The sequence below is a fragment of the Vombatus ursinus genome, unplaced genomic scaffold (assembly GCF_900497805.2).
Source record: "Vombatus ursinus unplaced genomic scaffold, bare-nosed wombat genome assembly UNPS02009132.1, whole genome shotgun sequence".
Classification (NCBI taxonomy): Eukaryota; Metazoa; Chordata; class Mammalia; order Diprotodontia; family Vombatidae; genus Vombatus; species Vombatus ursinus.
The window spans coordinates 11,768,802-11,790,223 of NW_020948910.1; the positions used below are offsets into that span (position 1 = coordinate 11,768,802).

General features: G+C 36.8%; 1 pseudogene; it reads right to left on the bottom strand.

Moving 5' to 3' along the window:
• Positions 1-20,942: 20,942 nt before the first annotated feature.
• On the bottom strand, positions 20,943-21,043 carry LOC114034941 (annotated as a pseudogene).
• Between the last annotated feature and the right edge of the window lie 379 nt (positions 21,044-21,422).

Sequence of the window (21,422 nt, forward strand, 5' to 3'; positions counted from 1 at the left end):
CAATAAAGAGAAACAAATCTCATTTGACTATTCCACTGGGTAACCCTTTATCTAGAGAGGGAATATGGGATGGTGGATGTTAATGTTGGCCCTGGAGTTGGGCTCAAATCTTATCTCTGACATTAATTAACTCCATAGACAACCCCAACCTCAGTTTTTGCTAATATGAATGGATAGAGACACCTATCTCATAGGTTTGTTGTGATGCTAAAAATGAAATAGTGTACGTAAAGCATTTGAAAGGTTTAAGATGCTATATAAATGTCGACCATTATCATACAAAGTTGATCAACTAACTTCTCAATTCCATCCAGGAATTCTAAGGATGGATACTTATAACTATTTTATCTAGGTAGCTAATAATTATATTATCAATTTGGATACATTTTAGGAGGTAAAATAAAGAATGCTTTTGCTATGAATTTTTAAAAACCTGAATTCTAAACTTTCATAAACTACACAAGAAATTTCAAATGTATTGTCTAATACTACTCATTCATTCAATGGACACTAGAGCTACCTACTTCCTGAAGAGGACATAATTTAGATATGTTTGTTCTCTGTCTTCATGGAGATTACAGTCTAATAAGGGGTAATAACTATTTTTGTTTTCTCTCTACCTGTGATTTCATTAGTGTAGGGAATTCCTGGCATAGAAATTTCTACTTCCAACACAAATCAGTAACTGGATTAAAATAGAATCAAAGAGAGCTTCTTGGGGCACTGAGACATTAAGTGTCTCTCCTGGTTGCACAGGTAATAGGTGTCTGAGGTAGGGAAGACCTTGCACCAGGTCTTTCTGACCCCAAAAGCAGTCCTTTATTCACTCAGCCTCAGTGACTCTCAGTAGAAGCTATTAGTTAGTGCATTTTTCTCTTCTACCAGAACAATAACTATGTTGGGAAGGCTAAGGCAGAAGAAAGGGGTTTTGTCCCAGAGCAGATAATTGACTAAAACTGGGGAAATTTTCCCTAGAGCCTGGGATTCCAGGATATCTGACAGCAATTTTACTCCTCTTGGAGGAACTGAATAATCAGTAATTCCAGAACATACAGAGTATAAAAATCTTACTTTGAGTTCAGGATCCTTTCTCCTGTGCTATGTGAATAATGCTTGCATTTTGGGCTTTTTGTTTAATCCTAGCTTGCTTCAGTTTTCTCATCTGTAAAATGGGGATGATAATAGCACCTATGTCTCAGGCTTATTGTGAGGATCAAATGACACAGTACCTGGCACCTAGTAAACCTTATATAAATGTTAGCTATTACTATAAAGAACTCCCACTACCAATGTGTTCCTGGACAAGTCCATTAACCTTTCTCACTGAGAGAAAGGTGATGGTCAATATCTTCTCTCCACCTTATACTCTTAACTAGTTTCTTAGAAGAACGGAAGTGTCCAATTCTACTGGCTGCTTGCAAAATTCTCCACTATGACAGAACTAGATTAAAATTGGAAAATGTTTAATGAAATAAATAAAAATACAATACAACATACATAATGTTAATTTGTGGTTTTCTAATTCAACATGCCAGCCACAGGGATCCAATTTATATCTGCGTTTGACACCACTGTCCTAGAGCACTGAGATGTGAAGGGATTTGCTTGGGGTCACAGAGGTGGGAATTAAACACATCTTCCTGGCTTCAAAGCAGGCTCTCTGATGACTATGTCAAACTGTCTCAAATATATACTTGAATACCTTAAGAGTCTGAAATTTCATCATTTGTGGTCATTCCTTTCACTGCAGTGGGTCATAAGCCCTCTGTAACTCAGCAGATAGTGTGGTGAAGAACCACTGTCTACAAATTTAGTCAAGTCATTGGAAGTTTATTTTACTTTGGCTTGAATCAATGAGGAAGATTTGTAAAATAGGGCTGACATTCATTGTAATTCTCTACTTAGAAGAGTAGTTATGAAATGAATCATGCTCATGCCTCCAGTCAGAGAGTTCAATTCTCCAACTGTCATCCCTCTCTCATGTGGCCTCCCATGGCACCTTCATGCTGCAAAATGACACCTAGCATCATTAGGGACAGCATTGACTATAGCTGTTTATGAGTAATAATACTAAGTTCGGCAAAAACCTTCTTCAACAGAATAAATTTAAGAAAAATATAAACAGAAGTAAGCCTCAGGCAGGATAAAGCTATGTCCATCCCTCTTAGCTGGCTTGTTTCTCTCAATCAAATGCCTGTGATAAAATACACAGAATCACTCTCAGGGCAACATAGTATAGAGCTGGCCAGGACATGGCATGGTGGCCCTGGCAAGATAAAGCAAAAACTGACCTATTTGAACCAAGAGATACAGGGACAGAGTCCATGCTATTGGTGGGGAAGTTAAGGATTCCCAAAGTTACAAAGTCTCTGCAAGAAAAACCCTCCTCACCCTTAATCATTTTGTTTAATATCTCTGAGGTTTGATTTCCTTATTTGTAAATAGGACCTAGAAATAACTCCCCTAACTTTTTCACAGGGTATTGTGCGGCTCAAGTGAGATAATATCTGTAAACTGTACAGAGGAATTGCTTGGCTATGCTTATATACATCATGTTTCTATCCTAGGAGATCTCTACACTTGTTCAATCACAGATCTAGAACAAAAAAAAATATTTATGCACTTATGAAAACAGTTCACACACATACATATGGAGGTGGTGTGGGTAATGGAATAATCAAGACTGTTAAGAAATAAGCAATTACTTTGAGAAAATACATCTAAAATTTAACAAAATATTAAATTGTATTCACTCTTAAGAAGTAAGAGCTAAGTTGGAGGTTGTTGCAGGGACCCATCTTGCCTTTCTTGGTATTCCTAGTGCTTTACATGGTGCATGGCACATAATAAACCCTCAACAAATGGTTAGTGATTGACTGGATTTCCTCAATTGCTTCAGAGATGCTGCAGATGACTTTGTATCCCACAATAATTAGCAGACCCTCAATTTGCTCACTCACTTGGAATTAAAACAGAAGAGGAAAGAGGGTTCTGAAATTGTACTTTCTTTTGATTGGCTTCAGATTAAGGACATCTAGAGCTACTCTATTGAGAAAATCTTCCTTAGCTTTCCTCCACCTACAAAAATTGTTAAATACTGATTCAGCTAAGCCATGAAAGTTGAGGGAGGAATTAAGGAGGATATGACAAGTCACATCATTGACTTTATGAAGGGAAAAGGATTTGAACAACTCAGTTGGGGCAAGCCCTGTTCCCCTGGAGGATTCTCAAGACAGGGATACAGGCCAGGGAATACTGCACCCTCTAATTGGAGGAGGCTGAGGCAGGCTTGTGATCAGGCCTTAGAAATGCAGTAAGTCTCTACTCAACAATAAAGAGCAAGGAGTCAGAAAATGAATGATAGAGAATTTTTTAAAAGCTAAAAATCACAACATTTTAGGAGAAAAAAAAACTTCCTAGTACACAGAAATCAACAAGGAAAACACTAAAATAAGAAGGAAGGATGAGTAGCAAATCCTCAAAGACAGTACAAAGCTCTCTTGACAAATAGTATTAAGACAAAGGAAAGTGAACCAATGCCTGAGGAAATACAGAATCCTGTAGACTCACAAGAGAACACAGAACAACAACTGGAAACTCCAGAATGGTTTGAAAAAAATTAAATCCACAAAAGAATAAATACAGGTCAGAATGTAGAGTTCTAAATGCAGAATTTTTAAACTAAATTAACACATTAGAAAAAATAGAGTACATGACAGAGAGTTTCTCTAAAGAAGCGAAAGGGAAATTAACATGTGGAATGCAAAAATACTGTAGTAGGGGAAATCTGGCAAAAGAAAAGCAGAGGGCGATACCATTCAAAGAATACACGAATTCTATTCCAGCCAAAGTGACTGACCCTTACGGCAAGATGAAGAGAAAGAACTTAAGGATCATAGATCTCCCAAAAGAACATGAAAAATTAAAAACAACAAGAATAAAAACCTGGATACCATAATGCAGGAAATAATACAAGAAAACCACCCCAAACTTTTGAGTATGGACAACAAAGCACAAATTGAAGGAATGCATATATCACTTTCAGAATAAAACAAAAAAAAAATTTAAATCATGAGTCTCAATGACAAACAGTAAATTTTGCAGACAGCTGGGAGAAAGACCTTCAAATATTAAAGGAAGGAAATCTGAATAACATAATATTACATACAATCATAAGAAATTACAGAAATAAATGGAATAGTATATTCCAATAAGCAAAGGAGCTCAGGCTGCAAACCAAATTGACATACCTGCAAATCTGAGTCTAATCATGCTCACAAAGCCTGACATTCAACAACAAAAAAGGAGGTATTCGAAGCATTCCTTTAGAAAAAAAATTATGAGTAGAATATGTGACCAGTGAACACCCAAACAACAGATACACAAGAAAGTCAAACTGGCCTTCTTGCTGTTTCTGCTACATGATGTTATATCTTTCCTCTCCATGTCTCTGCCCCAGCTGTCTCCCTTCCCTGGAATTCACTCCTTCCTCATCTCTGCTTATTAGAATCCCCAGATTCCTTCAGTGCTCAGTGAAAGTGCCACATCCCATACAAGGTCTTTATTCTCCCAGCTACAACTTCTTTTTCCCAATTACCATGTATTTATTTTTTAAATATTTTGAATATATTTAGAAATATATGTTGTCTCCTCTTATGCTTAAGGACAAAAACTTGTCTTTGTATTTCAGGGCCTATCATAGTTCGTGGCACATAGTAGGGATTTGATAAATGCCTGTTGATTGATTAATGAATACATATGCATAGATGTTACATATTATATGGGTGTGTGTGAATTCCTTTTGTTTTCTCACTACTATAACCTGTATAGCAATAGAAGCTTTGTACCTTTGCATGACATTCCCCAACCTAGGAATGCAACAAAACAATTGTTTTGAATCTATACAATATACTTCAAGGTGGAGGATTAGTGAATATCTGATTAACTTGAACAGTCTAGGGAACTAATTTGGGTAAGCTAGACCTGAAACCATACTCCCTCTTCATTGTTGTTCATCTTTCATTTTCAAAGAGGATCAGTGACATCATGGGGTGATGTCTTGACTTATGTATGAAAAAGTGAGGCAGAGTTGCACAAAGTTGTCAGCCTCATTCTCTCTTCCAGAGTCATCCCAGAGTCCTGTGGCAAGACAAAAGTCCTCTTAATAATCTTCATTATCTAATTTATCCATATAATTATGTAAATTATCCATATAACATCCTGAGTTTCCAAACATAAGTTTCCATATTGTCTTAAAAGCTCACCCACAATTTTTTAATCTGTAAAATTAAGTATTAGAACTTAAATTTCAAGTTCAAATTCATATCAGAAAAGTGAAGTCATTTCCATTCTTTGAAATCTGTCACTTTACACCAATATAAAATAACCCTACTTGATGATCTATTTTTTCCCAATCTATAAACTATACCCTGTGGATAAATTAGTCACTTTGGCAGCTGCAATTGCATTTTTAGGTCAGATGGGAAACATTTAATAAAGCAAAGTAGCAATTTGCTAAATTTATTACCCAAGAATAAATGCTATTTTCAAAAGTGTCTAACTTACTTTCAAGGTATGTCATGCTACAAGACAAGTTCTAACCGAAGCCATTTGCCTATAGTTATAATGTGTATATAAATGTGTGAATGTGTATGTGTGTGTATATGCAAATATATGTATATGAATATATACACACATATTTATACAGGTATGCATCTATATGTATACATATGACTCTTTAACTCATCTATACCTATAATTATACCTATAAATATATATATATTATTTATTTGTTCCAGACCTGTGATTTCATTGGTATATTAGACTCCTAATGAAGACATTCCCTTTACTAGTGCAGACTGATGGTTGCTTCAAAGCTTATAGTCTCATTTAACCTCTTTCAATAAGAAAGGTGAACTTCTGCACGAATAAAATCAATACAATGAATCAGAAGAAAATATATAGGTTGAAGAGAATCTGATAGCCAAAATCTACATGGAATTGAACATAAAAAGGTAAGAATAAGAGTCAAATAAGTAGTCAACAAAACCGTTTTAAAAAGAAGAAATTCAAATGATCATAACCACTTGAAAAAAATGCAAATGAAAACAACCCCAAAATTCAACTTATACCTTTTCAAATTAGCAAAGACAGCAAGATTCATTGTTGAAGGGTTTGTAGGAAGGCAGTCAAGTTAAGTCATTACTGGTAGAGATGCATTGATTCAACCATTCCAGAAAAGAATTTGAAATTATGTGAAAGAAGTTACTTAACTTTTGTATCCCTTGACTCAGAGATTCTACTACTGTGACTAATCCTAAAGATATTATAATAGCCAGAAGACCCCAATGTACAAAAATACTTATAAGAGCCTTGTTTTTTATAACAGAAGCTGAAAATAAAGTATATGCTCAGTGATTAAGGAATGGTTGAGCAAATTATGGTGTATGAATGTAATAGAATATAGTAATATTAATACGGAAGATTCAGAAAGACATGGGAAAGCTTGAAGGAAGAGAAGAATGAAGAAAACAACATACACTGATAGAAACACATGCGTTGATGTAAATGCAATTGACATGGAAATGCAAGAAAAATCTTGTTGTCTACAATGGTCAATGTTAAAACCATACTGTCAAAGTTAAAGAACACAGTCTCTCCCTTCCCTTAAAAAATAAAAATCAGTCAATGAGCATTTAAAAGGTGCCTACAATGTTTCAGGCACTGTGCTGTGCACCAGAAATACACAGACAAATATCAAATAGTCTTCACCCTCATGGAGCTGACATTCTATTGTAAGAGACATGTACACATAGAAGTATATAAAAATATATAAATTTATTTTTGATAGGAGGCACTAGCAGCTGGGGAGATCAGGAAAAGTCTCATGAAGAAGGTAGTCCTTGCATTGACACTTGAAAAGAGCTGGGGATTTCAAGAGGTAAAGATGAGAATGGAGGTAATTCCAGGTATGGGGGATTGCTAATGAAAAGGTACTGAGCTGGAGTTGGAATGCTGTGGATGAGAAACAGAAAGTAGGCAAGTTTTGCTATATTGTAGAATGTATGAAAAGGAGTAACAAATAATAGGCCTGGAAAGGCAGATTGGAGCAGGTTGTGAAGGGCTTTCAGTGCCAAACAAAGGAGTATGTTTTTGATCTTAGCAGTAATAGGAAATCACTGAAGTATTTTGAGCAGTCAATAAACATTTATTATGTGCCTACTGTGTGTCAGGCACTTTGCCAAGTGCTAGGAACACAAAAAGAGGCAAAAGACAGTCCTTAGCCTCAAGAAACTCACAATTTAATAAGAAAGACAAGGAAACAAATGTATATAAAGAAGCTATATATGGGGTTAATAGGAAATAATTTTAAAAGGGAAGGCACTAGCATTAAGAGGGGTTAGGAAAAGCTTCTTTTAGAAGTTAGAATTATAGTTGGAACTTAAAGGAAACCAGTAGGCAGAGATGAGGTGGGAGAGCCTTCTAGGCATGAGAAACAACCAGAGAGAATGGCAAGAGCCAAGAAATGGAGTGTCTTGGTGGAACAACAAGAAGGCCAGTGTCACTGGATCGAAGCATACATGGCGGGGAAGAAGGTGTAAAAAGACTGGAAAATTGGGAGGCCTAGGCTATGAAGGGCTTTGAATGCCAAATAGGTGATTTTATGTATAATCCTGTAGGTGATAGAGAACAACTGGCCTTTACTGAGTGGGGGTTGACATGGTCAGACCTGAGCTTTAGGAAAATTATTTTGGTGACTGAATGGAGGATGAATTACAGCAGGGGAGAGACTTGAAACAGACAAATCAGCAGACTGTTGCAGGCAATGAGGGCCTATAATAGGGTGGTGGCAGTATCATAGGAAAGAAGGCGGCATATTTGAGATAAGTTTGCAAAGGTGAAATTAACAGGCCTTGGCAACTGATTGGATATGGGTGGGGTGACAAATGGTGAGGAGTCAAGGATGACACATAGGTTGTGAGCCTGGGGCACTGAGAAGATGGTGGTACCCTCAACAATAATAGGAAAATTTGGAGGGAAGAGGGTATAAGGGAAAAAATAATGAGTTTGGTTTTGGACATGTTGGATTTAAAAGGTCGACTGGATGGCAAAGGTAATTTTCACTCCTTTGAGGCACAATAGAGTGGGGTTAACTGCTCAAAGAAAGAAAGGGAGGAAAAGACATAATCCATTCTTCTCCCAACACTAATGACTTGATCCTAACTGTAGAAAAGTGATTAAGAATCAAATACCATTTCAATCGGCTTTACTAAGTAACCTTTGCTTAAAGAACAGTAAAAATGAAACAGGAGCCAGTAAAATCTTGTGGGGGAAACAAAAGAAGGGAATTGGCAGCCCATAGTGTAGCCGTCCATTTTACCAGGGCATGTTCAGCTTGTAAGAAAGGGATCGTGGAGAAAAAGCAATTGAAGCCAACTAACCTGGGCTGCCTTTTCTCTCCTTGTGATGAACTGCTGGGCCAGCCTTTGGAATTCCAGTCATGGGGCTTCCTGTGTCCGGTTTTAGTGCCTTCTGCAGTAAAGTACTCCCTTTTCACCAGGTCCGATGGCCTCATTGGAGTGGCCATGACAATGGATGTTCATTTTACCGCTATAAAAGGGTTTAATGATTAAAAGGCTGCACCATTGCAGTAGCCCACAAAACCCTTTCTTTGACTCCCATGACGCCCCTTTGATTCAAAATGTTCTTTTGACAGGATCAAGAGCCATTCTCATTCTGCCAGGCTGCAGAAACATCTGCATTTTTTATCCTCTACCTCCTACTCAGTGCACATAGTTAATGTGTAATTAATGGAACATCCCTTCTTGCAGTGGCACACAATCATCTCAGGTCTCCCACCAACCTCGCTCCAGCTCCAATAAAGCAGGCCTGCCTTTATATTCTTGTATCTTCATTCAGCACCAGTAATAAACCCAGTTCCAGGCTTATCTGGCCAGCTTACATCTTAATCTTTCTCTCTTCTGTCTCCTTGGGGAAAAGGAATGAGGGGGTGGGAGCAGAAGGGGGAAGGAGGGGCTTTTTTCTTTCTGGTTATTTGAGCTCATTGGTAGTGGGTGAACCAAACACACAGACAGATTCAAAGGTAGACAGAAGTGCTGTAAGGAATCTCTAGGAAGGAACCAAGAGAAACAACAGCAGCAAAAACAAAAGACATTCTTAAACCTGCGCCTTTAAAAGGCATGCAGTGTTACTTCTAAGGCTGTTGAGGCTAGACTTTAAGGATTGGCAGAGTATTTGGGGATACTCTTACAGAATACTATTGGGGTACATACAGTTACCCTGATGTATTTCAACAGTGTGCTCTAAAGGACTATATCGCCCTTGAGTATAATGATGGCACCTGAGCAAGCTTTCCTCTTCATGCAACTCCATGTCAGGGTTAAATGGAGTTAGGGTGGCTATTTCTGTCTTCTGTGTTGTTCTGCCCTGCAGGATATTTCTGGGGTCTCAGAAAACTCTACTGGCCTGGATGATAATTCCCTTTCATAAGTTTTGTATAACAATTTGAAATTATTCTAAGAAAGTGAATAAAATCTTCCTAGTTTTGGACCTAGAGATCTTGCTAGTAGGCATATACTCCCATATGGTCAAAAACACAAAGAGGTCCCATATGCACCGAAGTATTCATTTTGGTTGTTCAGTCATGTCTGACTTTTTGTGACCCCATTTGGGGTTTTCTTGGCAAAGATACTGCAGTGGTTTGTCATTTCATTCTCCTGCTAATTTTATAGATGAGGAAACTGAGGCAAACAGAAAGTGACTTGTCCAGGATCTCACTGCTAGTGTCTGAGGCCAGATTTGCACTCAGAAAGATAAGTCTTCCTGGCTCTAGGCTTGGCACTCTATCCACTGCACCACCTAGCTGCCCAAAGTATTCATAGCAGAATGATGTTTTTATCTGTTTTTGTAGGACCAACAATCTGTAAATAAAATAGATGCCCATTTATTGGGAAAGAGCTGGACAACCTATAGTACATTAATATAATAACATAATAACATGCCATGGAAAACAATGAATATGAAAAATTCAGAGAAGCATACAATGAATTAATATAGAATAAAATAAGCAGAATTAGGAAAGTAATGTATACATTGACTAAAACAATATAAATGGAAAGAGAAGGGGACAAAAAGACACCAAATGCTGTGTAATTATAATGATCATATTTGCCCACGAGGAGGAGATGAGAAAATGTACTTGCCACCCTTCTTTGCAGAGCTGGGGGGTGGGGGGATATGGGTATGGAACACTTCATACACTGCCAGACTCAGTTGTTGTGCTGATTGGATTTGCGAAACTGATTTTTTCTTCTTTTTTTATCCTTAGTTACAAGGGGTAGCTTTCTGGATAGGGGAAAGTTATATTTAGAAACAAAAGCAATGTAAAAGTAAAAGAACAATAAAATTTTTTTAAAAATCATTTCTTAAAGTATACTGTTAACATTAGGGGTTTTTTCCCCACTCTATGGTCTCAGAAACAAAGCTTCTTCTATCCAGAATTTCCAGTAGCATGCATTTCAATTCCCATTCCTACCAACATCTGAAGAAAAAAAAAATCTATTAACATTCTAAATTTCTTTCCAGGGGAGTTTAGCTTTGGAGAAGTCCAGAACAAACCAGACATTCACTTACCAGAATTTCTTAAAAAGCAGAATTTGGAGGACAGATATCTTTTGTAGAAGAAATCCTGCAGCTACAGAAGATAGTCAAAATGAAGCACTTTAACCTGAAAGAGAAAGCTAAATAACCTCATGGTCTATGAGTTTTTCACCAAGGTCTTTGAAGAGTTTAACTGAATGTAGTTGCAACCAACAGCCAATGCCTTGTGCCAGTTTTTGACTGGTTCTGACGGTATTTCATTAAGCAGCATTCACTATCCACCAAAAAATTATAATGGGGAAGCCTTAGCCTGTTGAATGCTATTAAATCTACTCCAGATTCTACCTCCCTTTAAACTGAAGGATTTTCTTATGAAGTAAATCAACAGTAAAAATGAATATCCATCCCACAAGCCAACCAGAATATATTTGATGTTATATTGATGTAATATAAATCATATTGATGTTATATATTATATATATATATGATATATAAAATGAATTTGAGTTATATAACTCTGTCCAGACTGTTTATGTTGGTGGCACTAGATACTGCATAACCCAAGCAATTTCTTCACCATTGCCTTCAAAAAGAGCAACCACTGTGAAAGAGATACTGAGTTATGGTAGATAGATTCCTAGACTTGCACTCAGGAATCCATCAATCAACCAATAAGCATTCATTAATCACCTAATATTGGCCAGGCATTGCTAGGTAATGAGGATACAAAAATGAGTCAGACAGTTCCTGCCCTCAAGGAGTTTATGTTCTACTAGTTTGAATTCTATTTTTAGACACTCACTAGTTGTGGGACTCTGAGTAAGTCTTAATCTCTCTGAGGTTTAGTCTCCTTTCTATAGAATATAATATTATATTATATTAATTATGATATTATAATCATATAATAATATAGAATATAATAATAATAGCACCTACTTCACAAAGGTTGTTGGGAGGATCAAATGATATAATATATGTAAAGCACTTTACAAATCTTCATGCTGTACAAATATTAATGATTATGAGTACTCAACTTTCAAAGGGCAGCAAAAGATTTGTCTAATGCAAAATGGTGAACCTGGCATACCATTTATAATCCTCTCCTCTAGGAAAACTTTCCCTGTGCCTCAGCTGCCTCATTTGTAAAATGGGAACAATGGTCTTCATGTATTCATTTGGGAACATTACACAAATCTGAAACATTGCTGTTGTTTTTTACCTGCATAGCCCTGAAGAATACTTAAGAAGAGGGGGCAGCTAGGTGGAAGGTAGGTGGTGCAGTGGATAGAGCACTGGCTCTGAAGTCAGGAGGACCTGAGTTCAAATCTGGCCTCAGACCAAACACTTGACCCTTACTAGCTGTGCGACCCTGGGCAAGTCACTTAACCCAAATTGTCTTTAAAAAAAAATTACTTAAGAAGAATAGTCTATTGTTTTCTATTTTCTTTGAATATATATAATTTAGCATCCAAGACTAGCAGAGGATTAAAGATCAGGATTTGAGGGTCAATGCTCTATTGGACTCTGGAAACTAGTGTCATTTTCATTGCTGGCAGGTATGTATCTTACACCAATCAGCAATTTGATATGCCTCAGTTTCCTCATCTGAAATGGATGCCATAAAACAATTCTAACACATTGAGGTGGGACAGCTAATACAAATTATTAGGAAGCTGTTTCTGGGCATTGTAAAAAGAAACATTAATTCTCTTTAAAATATTAACAGCAGTAATAATTTCCATTCCCCCACACATCTATACTGTGAAGTTGCTGCCGACAACCTGCTTATGATTTGCAAACACTGAATGAATGGCCATATAATGTATAATACATGAAGACCCAAACAGCACCATGAGTAAAATATACTTATATGATGAAAAGAAAGTATATAGGGAATAAAACACTATTTAAATTTTTTTTTTAAAGATTTGGGAATATAAAAGAGCTGGCTGAATTTAATAGCCCTCTTTTCAAATAAATTACAATAGCTGTTCCATGGCCAACCAGTTTTACTAAGCTCAACAATATCATGAGTTTAGCTGCTAATGTCTTAATTCAAACATACATCACTGAAAAGTTGTCAAGAGATTTGAGTCCAAAGTCTCAATAAACCTTATGTGGAGAAACTTTATCTTTGAAAATTAAGTCTTGTGTATGCCCAGGCTTATTTTAACCCTATTGAAGTAAATGGCTTCTTGCCTTATAGGAAAAAAAATGAAGTGTAATCCCTGATTTAATGCTTTTGGAGACCCTCTCTACAATTGGCAATCACATGTTTTCTAGCGAGAACTAGTACAGGAAATCTGTTAGTCCCTCCCCAACTCCCCACCTCCTCAGACTAGCTCCTTGCTGGGGAGCCGAGGTTAGCCTTCATTCTGTGATGCACAAATAAAGAAGGGAAGGAAAGCTTCAAAAGAAACTTTTTACCCTTGATTCCAGTGCGTAAGTGGGTCAGGAAAGGATATGATGTTTGCTGAGGGGATTAACCCCCTACTGGGTCCACTACATCTGAAAACACAGCAGCTCCCCAATGGAGGGAGAAGGGTCAGGGGACCTCTCTGAAATTGAACTTTTCCCCAGAGATATTTCCAGGCAGCTGTAGTGTCTGGAGTCAGCCAGAGCCTGGAGATATAGTTGAAGCAAAATATGTTTGAGCTCTGTCATCCTGAGTGAAGTTTCTACTCTGGAAAAGACAAGAACAGGTGAGGAAAGAGAACTGAGAAAGTAAAGAGAAAGGGGCTAAGCATCAACTTCACTCGAACACAAATTGTTGGGGGTTTTTTCATGATGATCAACTTTAAGACAGATCTGAGCAAAACCATCCTCTCAGAGATATTTCTGGCTCTCCATAATTATTAAATACAATATATAAATCACATGAATAGTTTATTTAAATGGTAAAAAAAAATAAACATTTTTTTTCCTTCAGTCTGAATATAGACCAATTTAGGTTAGTTTGCATTTTTTTTTGATAGTCAAAAAAGATTTTTTTTTTTATTGGACCTGTGACTTCAGTGATATAGGGAACTTCTGATAAGGATAACTCTCTTTACCAGAACAGATCATCCCTTGTCCTGAAACTTCTCATGTTAGAGAGTTGTCTAGCACTTACAGTGACTTGCCCAAGGTCACACCAGTACTGTCAGACTCCTCCTAGAGCTGGTCCTCTCATAAATATTTACTCAAAAAAAAATCAATTTGACAAATATCTATTAAGTGCCTATTCTATTTATGAAGGTCATTGTTTTAAGAGTTTGGGGGAAGAGATGGTGAGTGAGAGGACAGCTAGGTGGCACATTGGCTAAAGTGCTGAGCCTGGAGTTGGGAAGACCTGAGTTCAAATCCAGTCTCAGACATTTACTAGCTGTGTGACCCTGGGCAAGTCACTTAGTTCTATTTGCCTCAGTTACCTTATCTATAAAATGAGCTAAAAAAGGAAATGGCAAACCACTCCAGTATCTCTGCTAAGAAAACACCAGATGGAGTCACAAAGAGTCAGACATGACTGAACAATAAGAATGGGGGTGGGGCAGCTAGATGGCACAGTGATTAGAGTGCCAGGCCAAGACAGGAAGACTTGAATTCAAATCTGACCTCAGGCACTTATTAGCTGTGTGACCCTGGGCAAGTCACTTAACCCTGTTTGCTTCAGTTTCCTCATCTGTAAAATGAGCTAGAGAAGGAAATGGCAAACCACTCCCGTATCTTTACCAAGAAAACCCCAAATGGAGCAACAAAGAATCAGACATGACTAAAAAAAGGACTGAACAACAACAAAATTGTGCATAAGGTAGAGTCCCTTGGGCCTTGGCCTATTTATCTTATAAGACAAGATAAGTGCCTAAAAGAGGTGAAAGATGCTGTGTGAAATCTGAGAGGATGAAGGTCTGGAAAGACGTAGCTTTTGAATTAGGAGTTAAGGCAGACCTTTGGCACTCAGGTAAAGCCTATGAGCTCCTTCTCAGAGTAATATGTTTAAAGGCACAAAACAAAATACATAGAATTACAAAAGGAAACCAATTTTACTGAAATACAGTTATCAAAAAACAAATTCTAAGTTTACAGACTTCAGATTAAAGTTTAAAAGGTGAGTGAAAATTGAAGAGATAGAAGAGGAAAGAGATAAAGTGTGGGGAATAGCACAAGCAAAGGCACGGGGACTGAAAAGAACAGGAAGTCCTACTGGGGTCAGCCTTGGGGGTTCTACAGTGGGAACTACACCAGGAGAGAGTATTCTAAGACAAGAGGAAAAGAGCTGGGTGTTGCTATATGCATGCACTGTGTGCAAACCTATGGATCAAGTTGGTTAGTGATGAGATGAGTTTCATTTAGTATGGGTTTTCATTGATGCTTTCTATTTTAGATTGCTAACTCCTGGAGGTCAAGAGTCTAATTAGAGTGCATTGTTGACTGCCTAGCATTGCACTAGAGGCAGAATTCACCAGGTAGGGGATTCTTCTCTTTCCAGGTTATGTGATGGAGTGAAGGGGGCAAGGCAGGTTACAGCTGTTCTGTTTACTCTTCATTTGGAGAAATTCATTGGTGCCCTGTGTAGCCTGCAATGTGCCCAGAACCTGCTCCTAGGCCCCCTCACAATGTGAACCACTAATAGACAAAGCACACAAGACTGGACTAAGAGAAGGCCAGTGACTCTCTGACAGGATGGTTCCTCTAGTTTGTAAAAGGCAAAATGAGTCGATCATTAACAAGTATGAATAATGTCCAAATCACCCTAACAGATTGTGTTTATCTAAAATGCCTAAGTGGATTGTTCCTTGGGGGAAAGGGTTGTGGAGAGAAGAGAAGAAAATAAGCATTTATCAACTACCTATTACGTGCCAGGCACTGTGCTGAGCATTTTACAAATCTTATCTCATTTGATTTGATTTGGCATTTTTGGAAAATACTGGAATAACACTGAGAGATATTAAACCACTCCAGACTGCTAGTGAAGTGTTGTTTTGGGTTTGGGGCTCAGGTGTTGTTTTAAGTCTATATAAGTACATTAAAATCAATATTCTTTCAACTTCATTGACTAGGTCAAAAGAATCACCATCTCAAAATATTCCAGAGAAAAAGGAAGTATTAGGGATAATCTTTATCCCCAATTTATGAGCTCATTTTTCCTTTAAGGCCATATTTGTGGCCTGGGATGAGGGAAAGAACTACTCAGTGACCTTCCTGTCCCCCATTTTTTTCTTAGAGTCAAAAACATGTCTTCCTTTTGTGACATTTTAGACATTTCCTATCACTACTTTACATATGGCATTGAGACGAGCTCAAAATTCAGATTTAGAGCAGGAAAGGATCTGAGAGTTCATACAGGCCAACATTCTCATTTTACAGATGAAGATAACTGAGGTTTAGAGGTGAGAATGACTTACCCAAGGTCACTTGGTTAGGGAAGACACACCACGAGTATTTGAATCCAGTTCCTTTGACTCTAAATACCGTGTGCTACCCACTTCACCATTCCCAAAGCTTTTAAAAAGACTTGGAGCCCAACGGCTACTTTGTCATAGGCTGATGCCATGAGCCAACAGAAGATGAACTGGGAGCAGCCAACAAGATGGGCCTCCATGAGAGATAGTCTGAAGGAAGAAAGGCGAGGGACGTGGTATTGGAGCTACAAATTGGGATCTTATTTAGCTTCAAGAGCCTTTGAAACATGTCATTACTAACATAGCTCTGCCTGCAAACTTATTCTCATTAACTCAGTAATTAGCAAGATCTTATTTGATCTTGGAGTTCATTAGACATTGCAGCTGGAAGATTGCTTCTGTTTTAACACATCTAAATCTACAATTAAGGCGATAATAAAAAAATCAATATCACTTTCCTGTTTATTACATTTTTCAAGGCTGCACTGTGCCTAATTAAACAGTGTTTTGAAGCAGCCTAAAATTAAAAAGCAGTGTTATCATATTTATTTCAGACGAACCTGAAGGCAGAGTAAACTTTGTCATAGTGAAAGCTTATGAACAATGAAGTTATAGGATGATCTGACAAATTAAGATACTTCCTAATCCTTTTTCTGGAATTTTTCACGTAGCCTAACTTGGAAGCTTGTTAGGTAGAGAAGAGTAGACTTCAAAAAATCTCTTCCAACACTTTTACACTCTAAGGAAAACTGTTCCTGTGCTCTCTATGGTTTCATGTTGTTATTCTATCACTTCAGTCCTGTCTAACTCTTCATGACCCCACTTAGGTTTTCTTGGTAAAGATACTAGAGTGGTTTGACATTTCTCTCTCCAGCTCATTTGACAGATGAGGAAACCGAGGCAAACAGGGTTAAGTGATTTGCCCAGGTCATGCAGCTGGTAAGTGAGTGAAGTCGGATTTGAACTTAGGAAGATGAGTCTTCCTGACTCCAGGCCTGGCACTCTATCCACTGTACCACCTAGCTGCCCCTCTCTCTCTCTCTCTCTCTCTCTCTCTTCCCCCATACATACATAGGCATACACATATAGGTTTACACATGAATATAGGTATATTGTGTATGTATAGGTAGGCATGTATGTATATGCATATAAACATATATGATGAATAAAGTTGATACAAGGGGTACACACTATCATTGCACCACCAATAGAAAAACAATCAGTGTAATTAATGTTATAAAACAAAACCAGGGGGCAGCTAGGTTGCACAGTGGTTAGAACACCGGCCCTGAAGTCAAGAGGACCTGAGTTCAAATCCAGCCTCAGACCAAACACTTGACACTTACTAACTGTGTGACCCAGGGCAAGTCACTTAACCCCAATTGCCTTAAAAAAAAAAGGAATAAAAGTCCAGGTGGAGAAAAAAAATTCTTACTTTCATAACCAGTGATGGTCTATTTAGAAAATACCAAGAATCAGCAAAGAAATTAATTGAGACAAATGCCTCAGGAGAGTAGTAGAATACAAAATAAATATATATATATATATATATATAAATCATTACCATTTCTATATATCAATAACAAATCTAGGAGGAAACAGTTAAAAAGGGAAATGCTTCTCAAAATGACTACAAAAGTCATGAAATAATTGAAAGGTATAAGATCTTAGATTTATCACTGTAAGGGACCATCTAGGCTAAGTATCTCATTTTGTAGATGAAGTAAAACACAGAATAGTTGTGACTTGTCCAAGGTAACACAGCTGATAAGTGTCTGAGGTGAAATTTGAATCCAAGTCTTTCTGACTTCCAGCCTACTATACAATTATAAAATCTTGTCTCAGGTTTAAGATTTATAAATAAAATTATAAAATTCTCTTTAAAGAAATAAAGAATCCATTTAAAGAAATAAAGAACATATTTAAACATATTTAAAGAAATGAAGAACATATTAAGTAGTTGTAGGAAAGTCCATTGTTCATAGTTGGCTTATGCCAATATAATAACTATGAATAAAGTTAATTTATAGATTTAGTTCTTTATTGATCAAACAACAGGGATGGGGGAGATAGGGGTGTCAGTTTATAGAAAGACAAACGAATAACAACATTCATTTGCAAGGACAAATGATCTAGAATCCCAAGGAAAATAAACAATGTGGGGAAAGCAGAAATTAAGCACTTCCAGATCTCAAATTATAAAGCATAATTATTTTTAAAAAAAACTATTTGGTACAGGTTAAAAATCAGAAACATAGATCTGTGGAACAGATTAGATCAGGGGTGGGGAACCTTTTCATGTTGGAAATTTAACTGTAATCAAATAAGGCCACATTCAAGAAACTTCCCTTGCTTATACTTAAAATGTACATTATTTTATAAAAACCTATTTTGTACTTAATAATTTCAAAAAATTAAATCTATTTGTTAATTTTAAAGTTAAGTAAGGCCACATGTGTCCTTAAGGCCACAGATTCCATACCCCTGGATTAGATAAACAAGAATTGGGAAAAAAATCAAACATTTACCCAATGTTTGACAAACATAAGAACATGAACTACTTGGGGAAGAACTCTCTATTTAACAAGAACTGCTGGGAAACTAGAAAGCAATGTGAAAAAAAAATAAATTTAGACTAGTATCATACACCATATATCACTATAAGTTCCAAATAGACACTAAACTTAAATATAAAAGGTTATGTCATATAAAAGATGAAGTAAAATAGATGGCCCATTAATTGGGGAATGGCTAGACAAGTGGTGGTATATGATTGTGATGGTATACCACTGTGTTGTAAGAAATGATGAGCTGGTTGATTTTAGAAAAAACATGGAAAGACTTGCATGAAATAAAGGTGGGTAAAATGAGCAGAACCAAGAGAACATTGTATACAGTAACAGAAATACTATTCGAAGAACTATGAACAAAGTTATTTTCAGTATTATAAATACTCAAATCAACTACAAAGGAAGTTGCTATCCACTTCTGGAGAAAGAACTGATAAATAGAAGTATGCTTAGTATGGTTTTACAGATAGATACATAGATGTCTCTGTGTGTGTGTGTGTGTGTGTGTGTGTGTGTGTGTGTGTGTGAAATGGTGTCCTCTGAGGCAGGTGGGGAAGGGGGGAAAGAGACAGTTTGGAACTTAAAATGTAACAAAAAATTAATTGAATTTAAAAATAAAATTGATGGAGTCATCTTTTACAACTATATCAGGGTAGGGGTAAAATGCTTAACCAAACAAAAGATAGAAGATATCACAAAAATAAAACATAATTAAAATTATGTGAAATTGGAAAACACACAAGCAAAATCAATTCTAGTAGAATAAGAAGGGAAATTCAACTGACAAAAAAAATTTGTATCCACTACCTCTAATAAGGTCGTCGGATCCAAGATATACAGAGAATTACAAATATATAAGACTATGAGCAATTTCCTCAGTGGATAAGTAGTCAAAGGATAAAAACAAAAAGTTATCAAAAGAAGACTTGCACAAATCCGGCCTCAGACACTTCACACTTACTAGCTGTGTAACCCTGGGCAAGTCACTTAACCCCATTGCTCAGCCACAAAAAAATTTTAAAAATTTAAAACAAAAAGAAGACTTGCAAAGTATAAATGTAAGAGGTTGCACTAAATCACTAGTAAGAAATCTCAAGTAAAACATCTCTGAGGTTTTATCTCACATCCAGAAAAATGGCTAAAATTTTAAAAATGGAAATCATCGATGCTGAAGAGGCTGCAAGTAGACAAGTACATTAACATGCTATTGGTGGAGTTGTGAAATGACCACTCTTTGTGGAAAGCAACCTGGAATTGTGAGAGGGAAAAAAGTAACCAAAATACCCATACACTTTGACCCAGAGATTCCACTACTAGGCAGATACCCTCAAAGAGGTCAAAATTAGAAATAAAGATCCCATATGCAACCTACTACTCATAACAGCACTTTTTGTGGTAGTCTAGAACTAGAAACAAAGTAGATACCCATCAACTGGGGACTTGGTAAACATAATATTTGGAATATTGCTGTATCATAAGGAACAAAGAATATCAAGAATTCAATGAAAGACATGAATGAAAGACATATATGAACTGACACAAAGTGAAGTAAGTAGTACTCAAAAAACAACATATGAATACACACAGATGTATATCTGCATATCTATGTGTATATATGTATGTTTGTATATGTGTATATAATGTGTAACAGATGTATACATACATACATGATGGCTACCACAACATACATGGAAAGATCAAAAAACCAAAATACAAGTTTGTATAGTTGAAATGAGCAAACTTGACCCTGTAAAAGGGTTGAAAAAATGTACCTCCCCTTCTTTCATTTCAAAGTTGGGGGTCTTTGGGTGTGGAATATTTCATTCATAGTGTATATGATGGGTTTGGCAAAAATGTTTTCTTCGTCTTTTTTCCTTCGTAATCTTTGTTGCCAGAAATTGTTCACTGGGCAGAGGCAGGGAAAGGGATATATTCAGATGTGAATGTGAAAAGAATGTCGGTTGTCCTGAGTATGACAGGTAATTAGGTAGACGACCTATAGTGCTTGGTTATCAGTATATACAGTAAATTCAGGAAGCTTTGCAATATTTCTGTCTTGTTCTGCAAATGGACATTGAATAAGGCCCAGAATTAAGCAGTAGGAGAATATGTTGGATTGTTTTGAGGAAATTTAGTAACCCCAAACCTCTCCCTGAAAAAAGTCTCAATATTCTACCCCCATTGTAGAATGATACTGAGTCATGCAACATTACTATCTTCCTAAAGAGCTGAAAATGAGCAATAACACATTACTATCATACTCATGCTATCTTATTTTATATCATTTTGGTTTTGGTCAAAATTTTCTCCTCCTCTATTCAGTGAAAGAGGATCATTTCTTTAACTAGTCTTCAATTTTCTGTAGCTAGCTACATCTGTTTAGAATATTTTACATGTCCTCCTTGCTCAGGGGCCATGCTAATCTTCTCTGTATTGTTCCAATTTTAGCATATGTACTGCCGAAGCAAGCACTGTTTAGAATATTTTAAACAAAGGTAGTAATACCTAGTAACTTTATACAGCAACATTTATTAATACAGATCAAGAATCCATGACTACACTGTCATGGATACACACAGTCACCCTGTCAATGAACATTTAATAAGGGCTTACTCTGTGCCCATGAATTGTGCTAAGTACTAGAGAAAGAAAGAAAGGCAAAAACATGGTTCCTGGACTCAAGGAGCTCATATTGTAATGGGAAGAGGAAAAGGGAGACAACATGCAAACTATTATGTATGTACACAACATATACAGTGTTAATGGCAGGTGATCTCAGAAGGAAAACCCTAGAATTGGGTGGAACTAGAAAAGGTCTCTTGCAGAAGGTGGTATTTGAACCAAGTCTTTA